The following is a 15,679-nucleotide window of genomic DNA, read 5'->3' as shown; positions in this document are numbered from 1 at the left end:
TCCTTCTACTTCAGCAAAGTGTTTCTATGCACATCAGTAAAAGTGGTATTTAAAATTATCTTCTTTTATTGATACTTTTTCTTTTTATATCACATTTATCTTCAGACAAGTTCCCTCCCAAATTTCTGGTAGCAAAGACTTTATAAAAAAAGAGAATTAAAACACACACACACACACACACACACACACATACACACACAACACACACACACGTACACATTCCACGTAGCTGTATGAACCCAAACCCTTGAGTCCTTTTCTCCAAATGTCAGAAATTTCTTTCATGCTTCATAGATAACTTACATTATTTTGCAACTGGTGTTCTTCCAGCTGAAAGTGGGCAAATAGCATTTTAAGAATTCATCATTTCATTGCCTGCCTTAACTTAACCCCAACCTACCTCTCTAATCTTATCTCACTGTACTTCTTTATAAAAACTCTCTCCAACTGTGGCATACCTGACATTCCTGTTCCTGCCCCTGCATCTTTCCTTAGGCTCTTCTACATGGAATGCCCTCTTACCTCTTATTGAAGGCACATTCATTTTTCAATGGCCAAATCACTAATTTGACACTTAACACACATTACTTTGTTTGCTAATTTATCTTTTGAATATACATACCCCTTCGGTAACTAGAATATACAGGTATATCAATCAATAAGCTTAAACCCCCCCCCCCAAACTATCTACTATATGCCAGGCATTGTGTTAGACACTACGTATGTGAAGACAAAAAACACTGTGTACCTTCTATTAAGAAAAATAACAGACAGACAGACAAACAGATAGATAGATAGATAGATAGATAGATAGATAGATAGATAGATAGATAGATAGATAGATAGATAGATACCATATACTAAGTAAACACATGGTGATTTCATCTTGGAGGAAGGTGCTAGCAGCTGGGAGGCTTAGGGAAAGCCTTTATAGAGGAGATACAGCTTGAGCTAACCTTGGAAGGAAAATAGGGATTCATTCTTTGAGGCAGTGATGGGGAGCTAAGAGTAGGAGAATGCTGGAGAACAACAGCTTCAGGGGCTGTATCTTCTATTTCTTTGGCTCACTAATGCCTGTCATAAGGCTTTGCAGGTAATAATGACTCAAATAAACAAATAAAATACTGATGCTTATTTGATGATATAATGGTTATTTGCTTATCACGTCTTTAGGAATAAATAAATGAATCTACATGCCTTTCCCACACTGCTTAATAATTTAGATTTGCTCATTTCCTTTTGATTAGTCTTATTTCTGATAAAGGCTACTCACTTTGGGGCACATGGACTCATCTTGATTCATAACTTACAGGGATTCAGCTTATTACTGAAATTTGTACCTAGGATGTCTTGCCAATCATATACATGTTATTGCTGACAGTTCCCTTGTGAGAAAATTAAGGGAATTGAGATTAGGACAGACAGAGGCAGAAACAGGCATGTCAGGTATGCCACAATTGTGGGAATTGAGTGAACTACACTGACTCCACCTTGCGACTCAATTCTGGAGCTAGCTCAGTTTCCTTTCTATGCAATTATAGGTCTAGTACAATTCCTGTCAGTTGTGGGAATTGAGAGAAAACCTTATTGCATTGTTTGAACCTAACCTTGCTTGGCTGGGAAGCTGGACTACCATTACCTGGTGTGTAAAAGACCTACTGTTATGCTGGCCTGAAACCTCATCAGGTTCAAAAACTGTTGCTAGGAATTTTCTCCTGCAACCTATATGTCTTCTCTAAAAACCGATCAATCAGTTATTGTTTCCATGTTCCTTTGATCATTTACAGACTCTTAAGGGGAGGGGGACATCCCCTTTTCTGATTTCAGGGAATTGAACCTGTTCACTTTTTCCCTCCCAACTTGGAAAGTGCCTAATCTTTCATCCAATTGGAAATAAGATTATCTAATGGTATATGGTTCATTTTAATTAATTGGTTTTATTTGATTGTTTTTAATGTATAAAAATCTGTATCCTCTTGTATTTGGGATCCAGGCCTAAGCTGAGGATGTCTGGTCCCAATTTGCTGAGCAATTACTATGTATTGTGTGAAAAATGATTATTAATAACCAATGATTTGGGGAGATCCAGAGTCCCCCCTTTTTCTATAGTCCTCATTTCAAAGTTCAGTCTGTTGAAGGATTTTACTGATATTGAAATTGGATTAACTTTCTTAGCAATCTAGCTCAGACCCCATCAGGTGGGGAAATCCATTGTGTTTAATTCGGGTTTTCGGTGGGGATAAATTATTTGCATAGATTGTCTAAGGCTGGGGGGTAACTTGGAAGGAAATGACACAATCAAAGTTCATTAGTTCAGCCACCACTGACCTTTTTTTTTTTAATTAAAATGCTGGCATTATGAATAAAATGGCTAATTACTCAAGAATGACGTCTCTTGGACTTTTTAAAGGTCACAATTGCTTACTAAATCAACATACTCAAAAGATGGACCCTTTGTTTTCTCAGTCATTTCACCTTTCACCCATCACACTTAGCAGGTAACATACAGGCACATATCACCCAAACTGTTTGAAGAAGTTGGCCTTAGTAAAGGAAAAACAAAAACCCATGATTTGGTCCCTAGTTCCTGGTTTAACTATAACATCAGAGAAAGCAAACATCAAAATAAATGTCCTTGGAACAGTTCTGCAAAAAGTTATCAAGCATTTCCCTCCCAAATCTCTTCCAAGAAGCCCTTGTGGATTTCATGGCCCAAGTTAAGGTCTTCCTTTCACTTTTGCTATGTTGTCCCCTCCAACAGGTAAGAGATTATGAAAAAATAAATTCAGAACTTTGTTTACTACCCCAAAATATTATATCATTATAAACAAAATTATATATGATTAGTTGGTATATTTCCAGGATATCATTCATGTATATATTTGTATAACATGCCAGTAAGTTATTTATGGTTGGCTAAATAGAGCATTTGTGAATATTTCTATAAAGAGTAGGGTACCAGGCCCTTGGGAAGGAATGTTCTCCTTAATGAGAACATTGCTTTCTTGGGAAAATAGATTGACTTGCATACTTTTGAGCTTAGCATTTTTCCCAGAAACTTATGGGAAGGATCAACGTTTTCATTTTGTCCCTGATTCTCTCTACCTGTGCAGATCATGATGACTACTTAGTAGCTAGCCTTTGAGAACTGTTGAGGCCAAAGAAGTCATTATCCTTATGTCAGCCTACAGAACTTGGGCTGGTCCTCAAGCAGCACAGCTTGTCTCAAGACACATAGCTGAGTACCAGGTCTATCTCTGAAGCCTTTTCAGCCTTGTGGTCAGGGCTTTTGCTCCACTGACATGACCTACGATCACTTCCACGCTATAATGAGCCATAGGAGGAAGACTTAAGTAAATGAAATATCAAAAAAATACAAGGACTGTCGTTAACGTAGTACAATGCAAAGGAATCAAAGGAGCAGGGTTCAAATGCTACCTCTGACAATTACTAGCTATGTGACTTTGGATAAGTCACTTCACTTCCCTAGTCCTCACTTTCCTTATCTATAAAATGAGAGTGTTAGACTACATGGCCTAGAACAAACCTTCCAACTTTATAATGATCTATCCCAGTCTCTATGCAATGTTGTTGTTCAGTCATTTCAGTCATGCCTGACTCTTCATGACCCCATTTGGGGTTTTCTTGGCAAAAGATACTGGAGTAGTTTGCTATTTCTTCTCCAGTTCATTTTACAGATGAGGAAATGAGGCAAATAGGGTTAAGCCCAGGGTTACACAGCTAGTAAGTATCTGAGACTGGATTTGAACTCAGGAAAACAAGTCTTCCTGACTCCAGGACCAGTGCTCTATTCACTGAACCACCTAGCTGCCCTTCCATATACTAATCAGGGAATATTCTTAAATGCTTTGGAGCTTAGAAGCAGCAGAATCTAGTAAGTGACATCAAGTTATTGGCTAGAAATTTTCAGCTCACCAAACCTGAATAATAGGAACTATTATCACCTCAAGTTCTTTTTCTCTAGTGTATATGACATGCCAACATTTTTTTTTATTCCTTGGAAAAAAATGAATGTGGTGAGAATATAACATTCTGTACCTCTGTGTATATTTAGCATGGGTGATATGAGACACAGTTACTACTATGTTTTCAGATGAATGTTTCCCAAGGCAATGCTTTACTGCTGATGGCACCACTTCCCCTAAATCTTTCCACTGCTCAGAAGTGAGACTGTGGGTGGGGAATTTCAGAGTCTTGCTAAGTGTAGTGTAAAGGTTACTAAAGATTCATTGGATTCTCCACCATCCCTCTTACCAACCACATGGTTGTTAATTGGTTTTTGGCATATTAGTTGGGGTAAGGGAAGGTATTAAAAGCCAATTAATAAGAAGCCTATAAATATATACTTTTTTGGGTTGTTATTGTCATCCAAAAGTCAAGCAGAAATCCTTCCTCATTAGCAAAATACGGTACTTTTTTTTTCTTAGCTGCTTTATAGTAGATTGTAGCATTCTATAGCTAGTTTAATCTTTTCTTGATGATTCAGAATCTTAAAACTCTCTTACTTTATCTCATCTTTTTAAAGACTGAGTTTCTGCATCTCATCCAGGCTGGAATTGTAGGCGCTCCTCATAGTGCTGGTCCCACACTAATCTGCATTTTTTGTTTCCGATCTGGGCCAATTTGTCCTTCCTTAGGCAACCTAAAGGGGGCTAGGTGGTGCAAAATGGATAGGGGTGCTGGGCCTGATTCACATTCTTGAGTTCAAATCCAACCTCAGATACTTACTAGCCGTGTGACCTGGGGCAAGTCACTTAACTCTTTGCCTCATTTCCTCATTGTAAAATGAGCTGGAGAAGGAAATGGCAAACCACTCTGCAAGAAAACCCCAAATGGGGTCACAAAGTGTTAGATGTGACTGGGTAACAGCAACAATTTAATGCCCCCCTTCTCCTCCTGCAGCTTCGCCTTTCTAATGCCAAATTTAGGACACCTGATTGGCCTAGCCCACTGGCCCAACTCCTGAGCACAAGATATCCATCAGCTGGGATCTTTTATATCTTTATACTCCTTATCTGGCATTACAGATGTTGGTTACCACTAGAAATTTATAGTGTCTCCAGGTCACCATTTTGAATGTTAATGCTCTTCCTACAGGATTATGAAATAGAAAGTAGAGATGATTGGTTTGGGGCTGTGCTCACATCAGGATACAATCTGGTAACTTTCCCACCAATCCAAACACACCCAGATCCTTTGTGAGTGTTTGCCTGTCACTTGTCTTGAAGGGGTGGAACTGAGAGTTCCAGTGGGTTGGACTTCTTAAATATACTTAACTAAGATTGCCAATTTGAAATGAATGTAAACAAGAGTGGCTCTTGGGCTCCTACATTCACTTTGGCTGGTTCTCAGGAATCACCTCTACTAGTCATCTCTGAACCACAAAAATTCTTAGTCATAGAAAAGCTACTCCGCCATCTGAATTTTGTGATGTGTCCTTTTGGAGGTGTGGTTTTGCTGATTTTAAATTCCTGTGCACTTAGACTCTGCCCTGCATGTGACTGAAAATAAAAACGTCTGGCTTTGAAAAGCACTTGACAGATGTTATCTCTTTAAGTCCACCAGAAACACTGGCTCAGCCCCTGCTCTACCTCCTCTTGCTTCTCTAGGGCAAATGAAAAGTATATTTGCGGTGTTTTGTTTTTTTTTTCCCCCCACAGTCTTGTTAGCAAGTACTAAGGAATCTCTTCCCTCGCCCCATTACAATTCCTTGGAGGTTCTCAGGAGTTGAGGGCATCTGGAATCTAGCATGGAATAAAGATTGAATTGGAATGCTATCTATAACAAAAAGGCATAAATGGAATTGTCCAGTCATTTCTAACTCTTCATGACCCCATCTGGGGTTTTCCTGGCAAAGATACTGGAGTAGTTTGCATTTCCTTCTCTGGGTCATTTTAGATGAGGAAACTGAGGCAAAAGGGGTTAAATGACTTGCTCAGGGTCACACAGCTAGTAAATGTGAGGATGGATTTGAACTCAGGCCTTCCTGACTCCAAGCCCATTGCTCTACCTACTGTGCCACCTCCCTGCCTACACTGATGAAATCACAGAGATTGCCCTACCCCTCTTGTCTTTGTCAGCTTTTTTTTTCTTTCCTTTTTTAGCCCTCTCTCCCTACCACATTCCTTTCTTAGGACCTGAGATATAACTAAGGGAGGTAGTCTAGGGGAAAAGGTCACCTCCATAGCTGACGTAAAAGCAAAATGAAAAATAACCTGAAGCCTGAACTTCACTTATGTATAATCAGACAACAAACTTCAACCCCTGCTCCCCAACCAAGTCAAAGAAGTGGGACTCTACCTATCCCAACCCCACCCCTTTCTACACTCATCTCAGGCTACACTTGGCCCTTTTCTGCTTATTTACCTCTTCAAGGCTGCCTTTGATGTTGACTTTAATCTGATTTCCTGTGTTTTAAAACGTTGGGGGTGGGAGGGGTATGGTGCAAGCAGACCCTGTGACTTAGTACCCAAAAGAAGACCTTGACAGCAAATTCCTTCTAAGACTAAAGCTGCAATCTCTTGTTCAAATGGCTTACCTCGTAACAGCCCAAGGGAAGAAAGTAATGCAAGTATCAAGATGCCCATTTTACAAATGAGATCAATGAGGCTTAGGGAGTGGAAGGCAAAGTTCCCACCTAAGCCATGTAAAATGTCTCAAGCCACTGGGGCCATCCCTTTTTCCACTACATTCCATGCCTCTCCACAAAACCAAACCTAGAGAATCCATTTCTTGCTACTTGGAATAATTCTCAGTAGAATCTGCAAACGTGGAAAGTGATTCAGATCCAATCTAAAATTAATTGGCCATTTGCTTTCTGAAATATTAGTGGAGTAAGGAAAGCATGCTTTTATCTGTCACTTCATTGTCTGTGCAGAGGGAGAGGCAAGAGTTCAAATCCCTCTGTAGAGGCTCACTGCCTGTGTGACTGTGATCAAGTCATATAACTTCTCAGTGACCCAGGCAACTCTCTAAAACTATAAATTTCAGAGGAGGCACCAACCTGAATTGGTGGAAGGCATCCCCTCATTTGGGAGCTTCTTGACAGTGCAGGGAACCAATGAAATCACAGGTACAATCACTATTACCTATTGTATTTACAAGTATGTTTTCTGGGAGCAGGAAGCATGCCTCGGGTGTGCTTTGCAGAACTGCCACACCAATGATAAATAAAGGTGCCAGACAACATGATCAGCGGCAGTAATAACCCTAGTCCGATGGAGAAATTGAGAAGACTAGAATGAGTTCTGTGAGACATCAGCAGTTAAACACGTTCCTAAACCAAAGGGGGTAATACATGGTGACAAATGCCAACAGATGTGTCTCTAAAATCAGGAAATGACAGAGGCTCAGCAGAAGCCACCACCCTGGCCACAACCAGAGCAATAGGAGAAGCAACTTGGGACTTACCAAGGACAGCAAAGCCCTCTTCACCTGCTACAGAAACATCTCTTCTCCTCTGTGCATTCTTTGCCTTCTCTCCTGCCTTGTCTTCAGTAAGGAGAGGAGATCTCAGGCAGGCCAGCTGGGTAACTGTGCTCGTCGATGTAGCCACCCAATTCTGACTTCTCGGCAAATTTAAACATTTTTCTCTGTTGTGAAACCACAAACTTTTTTCTCCTTCCGCTTATTGGTGCAGCAAGCTTGCCTCAGTTACATTTCCTCTGGCTGCCTCTTTTTTAATCCTGCCAGACCATTTGGACCATTAAGTCCAAAGATGACTTGATAGTTTATTTAAATGCAGGTAGCAAATGTAGCTCCAATCTACAATCGTTTTCAGCTTTGAAGAGGACAGATACCACGGAGATTCCAGTTTATTTATACATATAGCATAAAAAAATCAGCATTGGAAGGCACATTGAACATTATCTAATTCAGTCTTTCCTGCCCCCATTTGAAAGGTGAGGAAATTGAAGCTGAGAATTAGAGAAATTTCCTCAAATTAAGTAGTCCATCCCAAACTCACACTCAAGTCCTCTGGCTTCAAGACCAAATGATGTTCTTTCTATCACAGAGTTGTTCAGCTGATTCAGGCCCATCTGATTCTTTGTGACCCCATTTAGGGTTTTCTTGGCAAAGTTACTGGAGTGGTTTGCCATTTCCTTCTCCAGCTCATTTTACAGATGAGGAACCTGAGGCAAACTGGGTTAAGTGTCACACAGCTAGTATCTGAGGCCAGATTTGAACACAGGAAGAGGAGTCTTCCTGGTTCTAAGCCCAGTATTCTGTCCACTGCTCCACCTAGCTGCCTGTCACAACATACTCCTTTTTAATTATTATTGTAATATATTGCAATTAGGACAGCTGTTAGAGCACAGGGTCTGGAGTCAAGAAGATCTGAGTTCAAATCCAACTTCAGAGACTCACTAGCTGTGTGACCCTGGGCAAGTCACTTAACTTCTATTTGCCTTGGTTTTCTCATCCACAAAATGGGGATAATAATATCACCTACCCCCCAGGGTTGTCGTGAGGATCAAATGAGAATAATCGTAAAGATCTTAGCAAGTGCCTGGCAATATAGTAAGTACTTTATACATGCTTTTGTATTTGTTCTTCATTCAGTTGTGTCCGACTCCTCAGAATTCTTTTTGGGGTTTTCTTGGCAAAGATACTAGAGTGGTTTGCCATTTCCTCCTCCAGTGGATTAAGGCAAACAGAGATCAAGAGACATGCCCAGGGTAACACAACTAGTGCACATCTGAGGTCACATTTGAAGTCAGGTCTTCCTGACTCCAGCCTAGCACTCTATCCAGTGAGCCACATAGCTGATTCTCTTATAAATGTTAGCTAATATTATTGTGAGAAATGGGGTTCAGTCACTCCTTGGTAGGGTTAGGGGTTTAGCCCAAGCATGCAGCCACAGCTCACTGCTTCCCTAGAAACATACCATGCAGAGTTCCGTCCTCCCTTAAGAAACAAAACTTAAAGGGGCAGCTAGGTGGTGCAGTGTATAGAGCTCTGGCCTTGGAGTCAGGAGGACCTGAGTTCAAATCCAGCCTCAGACACATAACACTTACTAGCTGTGTGACTCTGGGCAAGTCACTCAACCCCAATTGCCTCACAAAAAAAAAAAATAAAAAAAAAAGAAAACTTAAACTGAAGTGAGCGAAGGAGACGTTTATTTACATTCTTGAAAGAAACTGGTGTGTGTGTGGTACCCCCCAAAAAAGACACCCCCCCACAGATGCCAGAGCAAGCCTTTTATGCAGTAAGGTCCTTCTTGTCTCTCCCTTCAGAGCCCAGATTGGTCCCTGTTCTTCAGGGTTACAGTCTTCCTGATACTCCCACTTAATAATATGTCTCTCCTCCCGCTAACATGAAATGTGTCTAATTCTGTGCTATTGCTTCTCCTCTGTGCAGAGAAGGTAATATTAATGAGCCCATTACACATGTACACTCTAAGTAAAGCTTAACCTTTGACCTACTTCCATCCTCTTTAACCAAACAACCAGTTTCATCCACTTTTAGCCGGTTCTAGAACCTCTGACCTAGAGCTACCTTTTCTCACAATGTCCTTATATGGAAATATAATCGTTTCTTTGCCTCTCACATTATTATTGTTATTAGCATCAAGGGAATTCTTTTTTTCCTTATGTAAAGCATAATAGGCAGTGAGGTGGTACAGCGGATAGAATGCTTTTACAGAGGAGGTTTAATGATTGAGGTTAGCAATTGGAGGAACACCTGGAGGAACACCTGTTTTTCACTTGGCCTTTGGGAGGCAGTGAAATTAAGCAACAAGAATGTAGGATTTGGAATTAGGGAACCTGGGTTCAAATCTTGCCTCTGCCCCTTATTGTGACCTTAGGTAATCCACTTAACTTCTGTGGGCTTCAGTTTCCTCAGCTGTGAAATGAAGAGGCTGGGTTAGATGACCTTGAAGGCTCCTTACAGATCTAGGTTTACGACCCTGTATAAGACTATTTCAGTGACACACAGAATGAATTTTGGGAGGAAAGCTTTCATAATATTGTTACTTTCCTTGAGTGTTGGTGTGAGCAGATGGGCAGCGTGGATAGAGCACCACAGATTCATCTTCCTGAGTTCAAATCTGACCTCAGGCACTTACTAGCTGGGTGACCCTGGGCAAGTCACTTCACCCTCTTTACCTCAATTTCCTCATCTGTAAAATGAGCCAGAGAACAAAATGGCAAACCACTCCAGTATCTTTGCTAAGAAAAACCCCAAATGGAGACATGACTGCAAAAACAACTGTAGAATCATAGAACGATGGAGTTTTAGAGTTGATAGTGATCTTAGAAATTACCTAGTACAAAACTCTTGAGATTCTATCCTTTTTCTTCTCCACATGCTCTAGCTTTAGTTAGTAAATTCCCAATTGAAGAACTATCCCTAAATATAGGATGGAAAGGCATTGAAGGTTAGGCAAGAAGACATACTTTATTTCTCTTTTCTTCTTTGTTGATACAGTAAATTTTACTGGGTCACAATTTTACAAGTTCACTGTCAAGGCAGTGAATTTGTGAAGCAGCAAAAAGGGGTAAAGGTGGTGACCAATCTGTCCTAAAATACTATCCCCCTCTGTGGAAAACTGAGTCTCATATATGTTACTCGGATGTGGGAACATCTAGCCTGTTACAAGGACCTAAGCACAATTCTGAGTCTCTCTGACAAGTATTCTCTGATTTGATTTGATTTGTCCCATCACAGGTGATAGCTAGGATTGTCAGCCCATGATGATCCTCCCAAAAGGAGTGTCCTCACTGTAATCTGTGAGCTCATAGTGCTTACCGGAAACACTCATGCTAATAAAACATCAACTAAAAGAGAAAAGACTCATTCTAGCTTAAAGAAAGGGACCGGCTCTCTGGTCCTTCTGACATGTTACTATCCTGTTTGAGAATGCCAATCCCCCTACTCATATTAGAAAAGAATATGGGGTTGCTAGGAAGTCAATCAAGCGTCTCCTTTGATATGCTTCTCTCCCCTTTCTTCCCCAGGGGCCCCATATAATTACTCTCAATATGTGATACCACCCTAGGCTGAGGCACACTTCTCCCCACCCCTTACCCCAATAAAGGGGAAAATGGGGGTTGCTAAAAGGTCAACCTGTAGCGTCCCCATGACTTTTAGTACCACTGAAGGGAAGGGTCTGGAATTTGCTTCTCTGTGGCTCTGTGCATCATGTTTAAGAGAGACAAGCCCACTTAAACTGATCCCAAATAGAAACTAGAGCTGGAATTCCAGGAAACCGAGCAAGAATATCAAGGTCCAAGGCTTAGGGATTTATTTATCCTTCTGTTCCTAGCTATCACTCTAATAACATAGAACAGAGATTGTTCAAAAGAAAGAAGAATGGTGCTTGAGCCTATACCAACTGTTCTGTTGACTTCTCTCTAATTCATATCAAGACAGAGGTTTTCCTTATAATTCAGAGTAATCTAAAAACAAATATGAACTTTGGTTTTCAGAAAGGTTTTGATGTCATGTTGCACGTCTTTAATCTGCCACTAAGTGCACCATACCTTGTTCTCATGCAAGTCAAGATATGACCCTTGTGATATCATTGGTCCTCTTTGAGAACAAAGGATGAATGACAGAGTTAGGGATTCACAAATTATGGAAGCTCAGAAGACCTCTATTCAGTAAACTATCATCCTTATGTTTGTCATCTTTCTTTATTTCGTAGGCTCCAATGGGAGTCAACATGTTTGTCTGTCTCCGCTATGTACATTTCAATCCTGGTATAGACTTCTATACCCCCTCAACCTGCTTATAGATAACAACTGTTGTCCTTCATTCTAGAAGAGGACCAATGACAATCAGCAGGGTGATATCTTGACTTGCAAATGACTTGGATTTAAGTGAGGAGAACAGTACAAAGTCATCAGCATCACTCTCTCCTCCAGAGTAATCAGAATCCAGAAGACACAGATCAAGACCACTGGGGATGGCCTTGGGTACAGTGGGAGACCTTGGCATTTTTAAGCTAAGGTCTTTCCCAGGTTTCAGTTAGTCTGAGGCAATGTCTATTCAGTAGTTAAAGGCTAGGTAAGAACTGAAAAAATGGCCTAGTTAGCCTTCGTAAAGACTCAGTCTGGGAGGGGAAGATCCTCAGAGTTTCTGGCCAGAACAGAAACAATTGCTGCTTACACACTCACCAGATGAAAACTAGAGTGCCACAGAATGGAGTTTCTGCTCACTCAAGAATAGAGTTTTAGAGATGAGAGTTTTTAACAAGTAACAAATCAAACTGTTTTGAGGGAAACAAATTAAATTTATTTTTTTCTTACTGGAAAAACAGATTTTCTTTATCTGTCTTCACTAATTCACTCATACTTTTTTGGGGGAGGGGCTGGTAGTTGGTAGAGCATATGAAAACATTGAAGTCAAAGGCTGTTTTAAACAGAAACAAACAGCTGTAATGTCCAATCACTTTATCAAATACAGACACTGCTTACATTTTAATCTTTATTTAAACAGTCTCTGTGTCTATTTTAATTGGTTTCGTGCATTATACCTCCTTAACTATGACATTTCTGCAAAATGTTTCATAACTACCTGCTGTTTAGCAGCCAAACTGCACACAACAACTGTTTGGAATTCATCAGGGAACTTCTGAATAGACAGCAATAGTCATGAGGATGGGGAGGTAGAGGGATAACAGCAAGCAATGAGACCAGAGTTAGACGGTTGGCAGCTTGGGAAGAACGGCAAAATGGTTGAAAATTTGGGGCAATTTTTTCCCCCTTCAATTTGGTTGACTCTTGTTTTTCATGAATTTATGAAATCTGGACCATCCAAGTTGAGGGTAGTAAAACCAAAGATATGTAATGCCACCCAGGTGCCAACTAGTGAGAAGCTTAGAGTAGAATGCTCAAGATTAATATTTTGTTTTTTATGAGTTAAATTTTAAACAGTTATTATTACATTCATTCCAACACAAGGTAGAAGGTCAAGCTTATGATTCCCCCTTTGAAGATAGGGAAAATGAAAGCTGGAGAGATCAATTGGCATTCCAAAGGCCATGTTGGGAGTCAATGGCAAAGGTTTTTTCAACCCTTTGTAATCTGGCTTTGAACTTCCTCATGAAACTGAAATTGGTCTCTTCAAGGTTTCAAATGAGCTCTAAATTCAAAGACCAATGCCTCCCCCCCCCTTTTTTGTACTTGTACTTCTTAACCTCTTTGAAGGATTTGACTCAATTGACTGCTCTCTCTTCTAGTATACTTTCTTTAAGTTTTCATGATAGCATATTCTCTTCATTCTCTTTTTATTTATTGCTCTTTTTTTTTTGGCAATTGGGGTTCAGTGACTTGCCCAGGGTCACACAGCTAGTGTCAAGTGTTTAGTCTGAGCCCAGATCTGAACTCAGGTCCTCCTGACTTCAGGGCCGGTACTCTATCCACTGTGCCACCCAGCTGCCCCTTCTCTTTTTATTTATACAACTGCTTCTCAGTTTCTTTTGCTATGTCTCACTACCTAGCAATTGGTATTCCCTGTCCTGAGCTCTCTTCTCTCTCTACACTATTTCTTGGTGATTTCATTACCTTCCAGATATTCAACTAATTCTCTATGAAGATGATTCTCAGGTCTACATATCCAGCTCTAATTTTACTTTTGAGTTCTCAAATTCAATCTTTTTTCAGTCCTTTCCAGCTCTTTGTGACCCCGTTTGTGATTTTCTTAGCAGAGATACTGGAGAGGTTTGCCATTTCCTTCTCCAGCTCATTTTACAGATGACGAACTGAGGGAAACAGGGTTAAGTGACTTGCCCAGGGTCACACAGCTAGTAAATGTCTGAAGTCAGGTTTGAACTTAGAAAAATAAATCTTCCTGATTCCAGGCCCAACAACTCTATCCACTGCACCACCTGAGTTCTAGACCTATGTTGTCAAAACTACTTATTAGACATCCAGTTGGAAAACTGGATTACTCTAGGCATCTCAAACTCAACATAAGATCATAAGATTATAGATTTAGGGATGGAATCAATGTCAGAAGTCATCTGATCCCACTCACTTATTTTATAAAGAAACTAAGACTCAGAGAGGTTAAATGATTTGCTCAAAGTACATAGGAGGTAAGTAGCCAAGCTGAGATTAAATCTTGCTCCTCTAATTCCAAAAGTAGGGCTCTTTTCACCATACTTTGCTTCCTCTCATTGCCCCAAACAAAACATGTTATTCCCACCCCCCAACCCTTCCCTCTTTCTTTCTTATTTCTGTTGAAGGCACCAATAGCCTTTGAGTCACCCATTACGCAACCTCAGTGTCCTTATCTATTCCCTCTTCCTCAACCCCACCCCCCTCCAACCAATTGGTTATCTTCTACAATGGCTCTTTTATCTATCCCCTGAATCTATAGCCACTATCCTAGCTCAGATGTTACTGCCTCTCACTGTATCTACTGCAATGGCCTCCTAATTGGTCATTCTGCATTGTGTCTTTCTACTCTGACCCATCTTCCACTCAGATACCAAATTGGCAGTTACTTCTCTGCTCAAGAAACTTCGTTGCCTACCTATTGTCTCTAGGATAAAACGTAAACTTCTCTGGCATTTAAAGTGCTTTGTCGGCTGGCTCTTTTTCAGTTTTATATCTCTCTCCCCTTTTCTATACATTTCAGGCTTTCTTGCTGTGATTCATCTGCAGTATTCTATCTTTAACCTGACCCACAGCAAACCACTAGCTGGGAAAGAACTCTCTTTTACTGGATCTTATATATATTTCCCTTATTGAGATGGCATGGGACTTGTGGAAAGAACACTAGGAAATATAAATCTTCATAAACCTTAGAGTGCTAAATAGATGCTAGCTATTACTTATATTATAACAAATAAATGCCAGCTGTTATTATTATTATAAGTAGATATTGTTATTATTATTTTCAAGGTATCATCCACATTCTAGCTGAGGCGTTTATGTTTTATGTAGATCAGTGGTATTATTGGAACAAATCAAGTCAGAAACATGCATATTATATGCTTGACAAGTGAAGGACAAGCTGCCATTAGTGTATGAGGTCCAGCGGCACCCCCATTAGCGAGCCTCATAAAAATCCAGAGCAAATAGCAAACAATCCCTGTCAATTCAGACTTACTGGGAATAACCACAACTTCTGAGTGGCTGGGTAGTGCAATTGTTAACATGTAGGACTTGGAGTAAGGAACACCCAAGTCTGAATCCTTCCTCAGAGACATAAAAGTTGTGTGACCCTGGACAAGCCACAACTTCTCTTGGTCTCATTTCCCTCATCTGTAAAATGAGGACACCAATAAGCACTTACCTCATGAGGCTGTTGTGAGGATCAAATTATATAATAGAGGTAAAGTGCTTTGGAAATCTTAAAGTGCCACATAATTTTTAGTTATAGCTCTGGGTCAAAGATCCTGTGTATTTGGGCAGGCAGACCAGGTGTCTGGACAACTTCATTCAAGCCCTGACTGTGCTACTAGCAATATGACCTCAGGCAAACCACATGACTTATTTGTGCTTCAGTTTCTCCATCTCTAGGAGAAGGGTTGAGTTAGATGACCTTCAAGAACACTTTCAGTATTAAAATCTTAGTATGCTATGTCCCAGAACTATATTTACCACACGAATACAGACTGTTGTTTCCCAAACACCACCGCCAGCATCATTATAGTCATCAACATCACTACTTCCTTATTCAAAGATCTTAGGGAGACTTCCCA

General features: G+C 40.4%; 1 protein-coding gene across 2 annotated transcripts in view; it reads right to left on the bottom strand.

The window, feature by feature from the left end:
* The window catches only part of NEDD9 (neural precursor cell expressed, developmentally down-regulated 9), a 232,541-nt gene extending 224,951 nt beyond the window's left edge, over nt 1–7,590 (bottom strand). For both annotated transcript variants that reach the window (XM_021009864.2, XM_078153609.1), the window contains exon 1: nt 7,432–7,590. The gene's annotated coding sequence lies outside the window, so the exon portion shown is untranslated. The remainder of the gene's footprint in view (nt 1–7,431) is intronic.
* Between the last annotated feature and the right edge of the window lie 8,089 nt (nt 7,591–15,679).

This window comes from Phascolarctos cinereus, unplaced genomic scaffold (assembly GCF_003287225.1).
Source record: "Phascolarctos cinereus isolate Bilbo 61053 unplaced genomic scaffold, phaCin_HiC Scaffold_4;HRSCAF=312, whole genome shotgun sequence".
Classification (NCBI taxonomy): domain Eukaryota; kingdom Metazoa; phylum Chordata; class Mammalia; order Diprotodontia; family Phascolarctidae; genus Phascolarctos; species Phascolarctos cinereus.
The sequence above is the reverse complement of the archived record's forward strand: the minus strand, read 5'-3'. Positions and strand labels throughout refer to the sequence as shown.